Raw genomic sequence first — 9,042 nt, forward strand, 5'->3', positions numbered from 1 at the left:
GCTTTTTAAGACCGATACTGATTTCGATATTTGATGATCTAAAAATCCGATGATATGATGATATGTCGGCTTTTCTTTCCCCAGAAACACATAACAAATGTTAGGGAAAATCTGTTTATGTGTAGTTATTTAACAGTCCTCACCAAGATAACATGACATAATGCCGTTTAAAAATAAACTCGGTTTCTTGTTGTAAATAGTACTTTGAACAAAAGCATAACAAAATATCTAAGTTTTGATAAATCAGGCAGTAAACTGATACAGTGACACAGAGCAAACGTTGCATCCAATATTACGTGACTGTCTGTAACGAGGACTTTGAGATTTCACACGACACATTTGAAAGAGAAGCTAGATAACTTTGTTTGGCTCCCAAGCGATGTTAGATACTTGTTCAGCTCACGTTTATTTACGTGTCCCCTCTGGTTTAATCATTTCCAATGCACTGACTATGTCTACAGACATGCGAGTTGCAGATATATTTACCATTGCTTAATTTAGACAGAAAAAGTTCAACGCTATAGTTTAACCGCTCATTAATGTTAACGGTCTTCCAATGAAAAACATGGCATTAACTAGCCTTGTGGGTAACCTAATTTAGCAATGGACGGCGTTATAAGCTGCGATAAGCGATGTTGCCAGGGAATTTTTAGAAGTGACGAGGGAGAAATGACAGGACTGTTGTTCGTTTACTCACTAGAACTGCCACACAGTTTCTTAAATCAAGTGAGGATTTAATATATAAAGCTGTTGGCAAACTATAATCAACTCTGTCAGCAGCTTAGCTTAGCCTACACCACTCAACTACCGTAAAGTTAAAGGTTCATTTTGATGTTTGACTGACGGTACTGGCTTTCACATTACTGCAGCAAAACCAGGCATGGCTGAGATGAATGTTGAACGTTGAACATGGTTGAAGGATCCATCCTCCATCTCTCTGTTTCTTTTTTAATTGTCATTTATCGGCCGTTGTAAACGCCGATACCGATTTATCTGCAATTATCAGCTGATAATATCGGTGCACCGATTTATTGGTCAGGCTCTAAACTGGACTGGCTAAAGTAGGCCTACAACATTACAGAAATCAAGGTGAGGTTTTTTAGATTGATGGATTAAGCAGAGTGAATCCTTGAGTGTTGGCAAAGTACTGCTTACTTTGGATGAGATAAAGCAGGTCATCTAAGAATATCAAAACTCAGGATCAGAGTTAATCCATCCTGTGTGAGAGCTTTACACTGCCATGAATTTACAAATGTCAACACACATACATACACACACACACACAGACGCACACACATACACACACACATCCCTCATCATGTGAACATCAAGAACAGAAATCCAACAAAGTAAGCAAGATAAAAAGTCAGCGCTCAACCTCAAAGGGGAAGTAAGGCTAAGTTATTACTGTAGGTTTCACAACTTTATTGAAAAAAAAAAAAGGGCTGAACAAGGTCACTAAAGGTCAGCATGTTAATCAATGTCTCTGTACACCCCCATGGTTGTCACCTGGGCCTTTGCATAAATTCATACACCAATATTCCCATTATAATCTCTGGGCACAATAGCAAAGTCAACAGATAGCAGCATGTGCTTCTCAGGCCAGTCAAATCTAGTATTTACTCTGTAGCACACACAGACTGGAAGGGGGAGCGGGTGTCCTAGCCAGTCAGGTCTCTGTTAGAAAATGATTAGCCAACGCTCTGATACACAAACATGCCTTTATTCCACACCAGCAAAAGCACTGGAAGTTAGTCCTACTACCGTCGTGATACCATATCCAAAAGGCCGGGTTAATTAAACAGAAATCAGCAAGGATTTTCAAAGGCTTGCAAAGAATTAACGGAGTTTAGCAGCTTAGCTAATGGAGTGATAGGAACACGGCTGTGAGTGATGGTGAAATCAAACACAGAAAGTTTGTTCAATAATAAGGTTCAATCACTGTCTATCCGGCATATGACAGAATTAAAAAATAAATAAACTGATTTAAAAAAATAAAACAAAAAAAAGAATACCAGCGTGTTTGGATCGCGCATAATAGAAGCTAACTCAGATAACAGGTTTCATTAAGAGTAGAAAGATTCCTAAGCTATGAACCCTTGTAACGATGTGTCATCTCCATCTCCATCTCCAGGTTAGGGTCAATCAGAGCCACAGCCACCAAACTCTAGAACAATCTACCACAGCATCCATGTGACTGCACTGCCATCACACAATGCAAAGCCCAAATGAACACATACCTCTTTAGCCAACAGAGTTTCCCCTCCCTCTGTACCCCAGGTTCCCTGCCCCCCAACCCTCATCCCCTGCCCCACCCCCACTGTTTACTGGTTTTATGGGTTTCATTTTTCATGTGTTTTTTTTTGTTGTTGTTGTTGTTACTCGTTAGTTGCCATATTCAGTGAATTTATCAAAGCCTTTACATTGTACAGTGTTTTTGGGTCTAAGAAAAGAGCTACACAAATACAGTGTGTTACTATTTATTATCGAATTAAAATCTACTCCAGAGTTTAACAATTAAGATAATCCACCACACAAAGACATGTAGTTGCCACTGCAGAGACAAGCAATGAAGAGACGAGCTACAGATTAGCAGAGAATCATCAACATCTGAAACTGTACATGTCAAACGGTAAGAGCACTGACCTGGGATCAGTTTCTGCCTTTTGTAGCTCTTATAAATACAATGACATGGATCAGTGTTTTTACTAGGGCTACCCCCTAATAGTCGACCAAACTGTTACTCGATGAGACGGGTCTTAGGTGACCAAGTTTTCCCTGGTTGGTTAGTCGCAGGGAAAAAAAAACAAAAAAAAAAAACCTCAAACTCCATTCGGGGGCTGCCCCTCGTCGTTAAAAGGTTATTAGACTATGTCGGGTGGGAAATCATCGAAAGTGTGGGATCATTTCGAGCGTGTAAAGAACGACCCCAAGAGGGTGACATTCAAACTGTGCATGCAAACATTCGCCTGTCATTCATCAACCTCAAACGTGACTTGTAATGTTTGTTACATGATTTGTAACATGTAAGCTGCCTAACGTCATTATTCCGTTACGCTAAAAAATGAATGGCCTGATTGTGTGGCGGCCTGGGAGAACCCATCGGATGTCACTGCCACTCAGACACTTCAATCCCTAAATGACACCATGGTGTATACAGTTTTTAAGAAAACAAAAGGGATGTTGTCCATTTTTCTGTAATGTGGCACAGTGTTAACAATGTTACTTAAAACATTCTTGAGCCCTGGAACTCAAACCACTTTCTGATGCCCCAAAAAATATATATTTGAATAATTATATTAATATCATAATCTTTGGTCGGGGTCAGCCCTAGCTCTTACTGTGGGACGCTTGATACATACGGGCACGTAGACTTTAAGATATTAGAGTCATTTACCTCTGCTTTAACACCTAATCTCTCTTAAAGACAAGCTTTGTGGACATGCTCAAAAGCACAGCTTGAACTTTGAACTGAAAGCACCGTTGCACATACTTTGGCCGCACCTTAAGCAGGATCAAGGATGACGGGTTAAATCTAGTCACTGGTATTCAGAGAGCTCATTGGTGAGTCAGGCAGTCACCATGGCAACTGAAAAGAAAGCCTAGCACATGACTGGTCTCGCCTGGTGGGTGTGGCTTAAGCAAGAAATAGGTTATTGAGGACTCCACGAACACACGTGGTAACAGAAACAACCTTGAGCTGTACTTTGGAATGTTGCTTTTCAAAAAATTTGGATACAAGACAAGAAAACCAAACAAAACAAGCTTCCTCGACCAATTACATGCTCAGCCTCTCCACCTGTAACAAGCAAAACTGAAAAAAAAAATCCCATACACAATGTATAAAAACTTTGAGTTTATGAGCCATGTTAGTGAACAGGCTTGGCAAGCTGCCATAGTCTTAATTTCCTCAGAGCACCGCACACTTTGTCAGTCATTACGCTTCTATTATGGGAGCAAATCTGATGCATGAAGACTTTGCAGAAGTTCAGATCTTCTCTTTCAGAGACTCTGGTTTCTGTTCCTCTAAGGAGACTAAAAAAAAACAATAAGTAGGCTACAGGAAAACAACACACAGCCTTTTCTTTCAACATTTCAAAAGTCCTACAAATTCCACAGCTCACTATTTCACTAAATAACGAGTCTTTAGTACAATCATTAAGTGAAATTAAAAAAAAAAGAAAAAAAGCCTTTTTTTATAGGACCTAATTTTGACATTAAAACGATCAACAGTACAAAAATAACAGGAGGAATATCTCTGGCCTTCAACAGCAGTGAGGCTCTATTTATCTCACACTATCTAGATTTGTGGCTCATCTTCTGGTGTGACAGTCTTGATTATTTCCTGTCAACAGAGAAAAACAGAAAAAGCTAGCAGGCCGTGAACATGCACCTCTTCCTAGCAAGGGGCAACCGACTAATCCTAAACATCATCACCCTCATCATCATCGTCTGTTTGAGCCTCAAATAGTTTGACTGAGCAGCCTTTGGATCGAATCATAAACCCAAGAAAGGAACACTGTTGGACTATCCCAGTGGACAAGATGAGTCAGATTGCCAAAAGTGGAATCAGTAAATAAAAGTAATCATGTCATCAAGAAATATCTAAACAGAGCGCAGGAACTATAAGGTCAACATAATCCATCCACGACATTCAAATGGCAATAAATACCAGCTACACTGTCTGGAGTACTTCTTCCCCATAAAAAGTCATGACACTAAGAAACAATAAAACTGCTTTAGCTGATGTAATGAGGACTTTTTTTTTCTTTTTTTTTTTAGTTATTTTTGCTGGATCGCCTGATGATTCGACATTTGCGTTTATGTTATTTGAAAGCGTAGCCGCGGAGCTCTCCAGGCTGTCGTACGTTTTGTGCGGCTGGCTTTGTCAGACTGGTTTGGCAAGTGGAATGAGTTACACACAGTCATAAACACTATCCTTTAGGAGCGGAACAACTGTAGTGACCTACTGAAACAAACTAGGCACGTTCAGACGTTGTCTGTCCCGTGGAGCCAATCAAAAGTTCCATTACTGTAAGTGCTGTTTAAAAAAAAAAAAACCCTTCTGGATGTTTCCTTGAAGACCATTTCAACAATACTGATTTCTCAGAACAGTCCACACAGGATGTTAGGACAGAGCAGTGCAGGTTACAGTGCAGGTTAGACCCAAAGCAATGCTGGCCAAGTCATAGCCAGGAGAGGGAGAAAAGCTTAAGTCACTTGCCCGGGTAGAGACCATGAATCTGCCGTTGCTGGAGCGCCTGAGAGATGCTGAAATGCTAATCTCAGAGGTTAGGGGAGAAAAGAAGTAGAATCAACTACAGCCACTAGGCCCTGCTTTTGGTACAGAGGAGAGACTACACTGTCCTTCCAGCCGTGCAGGCAATGATTGGCCAATTCATCTGATTTACCGCCATTTCAAAAACAAACCAGAAGGGGAAAAAAAAAAATTCAGTCACATGACCACTTCTCTTTCTCTCTCTCTCTCTCTCTCTGTGTGACAGAGAGAGATAGGGAGTGTTTGCATTAAAGTGAACAAGGTCACAAATCGGAGTCCAGGCATGTTTTTTGTTTTTGTGCCAAACGTACAGTCCTCAGAGCAAGGCTGACATTCAAAAACCTGAGCGTGGCACAAGAGGAAGCGACGTCAAAAAAAAAAAAAAAAAAAAAAAAAAAAAAAAAAAGGCACGTTATGCTGATCCGGACATACAGGTTTCTTTGAATGGTGATCCAATCCCTTTGTACCCTCTGTATTTACATGGCTGACTAAGCCAAATGTACATGTAGGCACAACAACAACAACAAAAAAAATGATTACTCCTGCCTTCATAATAGCCATATACCCTTTACACAGTTCTGTCTCCTGGAATGATGAATGTTGCGAACCATAGCTTAGACTTCTCGGAGGTGGTGTTTCATCGCTGTTATGACTTCATTCAAGCCTTGGACATTGACAGATTTGTGTATGAAGTTACGATTAATGAAGCAGCACTAAGATGGTTTGGTGTCTCGACTAATCTCGATGACGGAGACCTCAGATGTCCTTCAGGACGCTCATATAAAACCTGTGGTTTCAGCAGCTTTCCAGAGACCTGCATGGAAAGCTCAATAGAAGATAGCATACTGTTTAGTCTAAATGTAGATACTGCTATTACAGATGAATAGATACACTGTTCCATGACCTTGGCCACGGAAAAAAGCCGCAAAACAACAACTTTTCAAGATTGTTTCCATGGCTCGGGCCTGAGATTTTGACGAAAGGTTCCAGCGCGCGAAACATAGTTTTTGGGAACATGCTAACGGCCAACACGGACTTATCAATCATCGATATTATCTGCGTGTATGCGTGCACATGTTTAGGGTACAAGGTACACGGAAGGCATCTGGGCTGAATGCGCCTGGGAGAGTCTGCATTTCATTAAAAATATCCAGGGCAAAACAAATTCAATTTGGACACGGTTTTATAACGCACTAGCTTGTTAAACCATTCTATTAATGATTGGGGGTGGGGGGGGGGCGAAAAGGAGGGGGTTGCGGTTGGGGGGGGGGGGGGGGGGACTAATCCAAACAATCAGCCATTGTCTAACATTTAGCGTGCACCGGTTCTTTTCATAAAAGTCGCAATTGTGAAAACAATAATCAGTGCTTGAAACAGGGGCAGTCTCGAAGCATTCAAACCGATGCAAAGTCATCACTCATGTAATTTGTTTCCATTTACTTGTAACAAGGGAACGTGCTGTCTCCTCACAGAGCTGCAGATTGACAATACAAAACCAAGGCCCTGGGAACGGAATGTCAAACTTCCTGCCCAGGGTGAAACACCTACTAAAAAAAAAAAACCCAAATCACAATCACTTACCTTCTGAACATCACAACACTCAGTTATCTTGGTGACAGAATTTGTTTGTTTGGTTTTATCCTATCCTTTCTCACAAAAATCTTTGTAATCTTAATAATGCACAAGGCCTAATTCTTTCTCCACCTCCCTTGTCATTCATTTTTGTTCGAGTTCCCTTGCCAACCTCATTGTGAAACACCCAGCGAACAATTTACTGGTGAAATTTGTAGCAGTCTGTAGAAGCAGGAGGAGAACAAAGCAACATAATAACCTTAGGCATCACTCATTTATTATATACAGCAACCCATAAAGCCAATTGCCTCTTACCTTCACTTCAGCCTTAAAATGCAGAGCAGAACAATGCAACTCTCAGGTATAACGTTCAGTCTGGACCCAGCGGGAGTGTCTCTCATGTCTTCGTGCAGCGACTGAAAACAGAGCCTCAGGTGGCTTCGCTTTGTTACACCTATCTGCTTCAAATGCACTCGTGGCTTGCTGAGACTTGCACGAGAAACTGTAAAGGACTGCGCAGGAATGCACAGATGAAGCAGGTTAGTTCACCGACTGTCCACGCAATGGCTATCACAGTGACTGTCATTTTAAGGGATGGCAGAAGATACACTGTCAAAAGCTGTGATTTTCTTGACATTCAGGCACGTGGCGAACACTCTCTCGCCGAAGACTCGTATATTGTTTTCACCGTGGGTATTCTCATGGTGACAGGCCACCCTTTAAGCCAGTGTCTAAATCAGCATGACGCGGACAGAATGTCCCGATCAACTACACAAACCACCGTTTAACAGTGCACAGAATGAATTTATTCATTTTACTGTCGTCGGACATGCTGCCACATAATTAAACACAGTCATTCGTAACATTACATTCGGAAAATAAAAACTAAGAGAAGGTAAAATAAGCATGATCCAGGCGTTTAACCTCCACAGCCCCAGTTGTGAACAACCATCAAAGTTCGAATAAAGTCACATAAATACCTTCAGTTAATATGAGAAACAGAGCTCGGGTAACATGCAAGCGAAATGAGTTCGGCTTAGACAATAATGTGTAAAATTGGGGGAAGGCTGGGGAATCGATTTAACGTAGTTAAATTAGCTACCTGTTCAACTTTACACCTGGAGGAAGACGAGACGTGACGTTAGCTTGCTAACCAGCGTACTACAATGCCACAAACGTCAGATAACAGTCATTCTTAACTCGGGCTTTTAAAATTAATTCTAAAATAATATGATGTAGTTATATCAGACTTTAACGTAATCATTTGCATAACTGCTCAACAATCTATTTTTCCCCGAATTTCCTGGTGGCTAGGATAGGTTTCAAGCTAACGACTGCTAGCGGAAGCCACAGGTTTGCAACAGGTTTGCCTACTTGTTTGCCATACGTCACACTATGTGAAAAGTTTTAATAAGAGACATGAATATATATTTCATAACTATTTGGAAAGAACAATTAAGTCTTACCTTTTTACAGATGGCACGTTCAATGTTTTTCCACAGACAGAAGTTTATTTCGCCTTCGTATGCTAAGCTCCGTCGGTTTAACTTTCACCTGACTTCACTTGACTTTGCAAAACATTCAAAACCCAAACTTAACTTGCTCGCTTGTAAGAATATCGGAGTCTCTTCGATTAGTTATGTCACTTTAAGCCCCTAAAAAACAGCTTTTAAAAACACATATTCAAGTAATTTTAACTATTATATATTATTCAATCGCACGTCCATTGTCGAGAAGAGAGCACCTCAATAGTTTGGATCAGTGAGTACACGCAAGCGTGCGAGCAAACAGCAAACAGGAGTTCCCACCTCCTTGTGATGCTCATGAAGAAACTGTGGTAGCAACAGTAACTGCCGGTTGGGGGCGCACTCTGACCAATTTAATGGTTTTATCTGAAATCTGGCTTAAGCACATTTCAGTTCGACTGTAGGCAATTTACTACGTGGGTCATGAATAGGTTCCTGATCTTTGAGTCTTTACACTGGTGACGGTGAACATCATATGCTGTTTTTCTGTATGTTGTCAATAAAACGACCAAAACTATTGACTGGATGCTTTAGTAACTTCATTTGAAATGCAGAATCCAAAGACTGCGATTATGAATACCTGCCGGAGTGATGGAATCATTTCTAGACTTTATCATTTTTATCATTTTCTTGACTTTAACTCTCAACCCCCCCCCCCAAAAAGGC

At 40.9% G+C, this 9,042-nt stretch overlaps 1 protein-coding gene across 1 annotated transcript in view; it reads right to left on the reverse strand.

Annotated features, from left to right (window-relative positions):
* The window catches only part of phactr4a (phosphatase and actin regulator 4a), a 30,419-nt gene extending 21,962 nt beyond the window's left edge, over window positions 1-8,457 (reverse strand). Inside the window, exons 1-2 of the mRNA XM_030788930.1 lie at window positions 8,317-8,457; window positions 7,166-7,362 (exon numbers count right to left, since the gene is read on the reverse strand). The gene's annotated coding sequence lies outside the window, so the exon portion shown is untranslated. The remainder of the gene's footprint in view (window positions 1-7,165; window positions 7,363-8,316) is intronic.
* Window positions 8,458-9,042: the final 585 nt, after the last annotated feature.

This window comes from Chanos chanos, chromosome 12 (assembly GCF_902362185.1).
Source record: "Chanos chanos chromosome 12, fChaCha1.1, whole genome shotgun sequence".
NCBI classification, from domain to species: domain Eukaryota; kingdom Metazoa; phylum Chordata; class Actinopteri; order Gonorynchiformes; family Chanidae; genus Chanos; species Chanos chanos.